Here is a 560-nt window from a genome sequence, read left to right as displayed (position 1 = left end):
GATGTTGCATGTGTGTGGGGGGAGGGGGCTATGCATTTTTTTGTTTTTTGGTACTTCGTTATTTAAACCCGTTCTTTCGATTCTATTTTACCTGTTCTTTCTTTTTATCGCATTCTCTCAGCTCCTTTTTCCTTTTCATATTTCCTTCTTTTGCTTCCTCCTTTTTTCCTAATTTTTTTTTTTTGTTTTTTTTTGGTTCTGTTGCACAAATCTTGGTTTTTTCCGTGCGTCTCCTTATTTCATGCCCAGTAAATCGGCCCTTTACAACCTTTTTTAATAGAATTTTTCAATTTTTATCTAAATTGTCGTTTGTTCCGGGTCCCCTTCACAGAAGGGTAATATACCTCTGTTTTTGGGACGGAATCTTTTTGCAGGGGTCGTGTTTGTTCCAACCTTGGCTCTCCGACCCAGCCCTTTTTTCCCACTTGGTCATCTAGGGTTTTCGGGGGGTCCCTATTTAGTTTTTGTGCTTGAGAAAACGTAGCGCAGTAGCAAGGCCTCTATTGTCGGCACAGGAATCCCAAACGTACGGCCGAGTTTGTTTTCCCGCCCGGTTCCTC

The sequence above is a fragment of the Penaeus monodon genome, chromosome 27 (assembly GCF_015228065.2).
Source record: "Penaeus monodon isolate SGIC_2016 chromosome 27, NSTDA_Pmon_1, whole genome shotgun sequence".
Lineage (NCBI taxonomy): Eukaryota > Metazoa > Arthropoda > Malacostraca > Decapoda > Penaeidae > Penaeus > Penaeus monodon.
The sequence above is the reverse complement of the archived record's forward strand: the minus strand, read 5'-3'. Positions refer to the sequence as shown.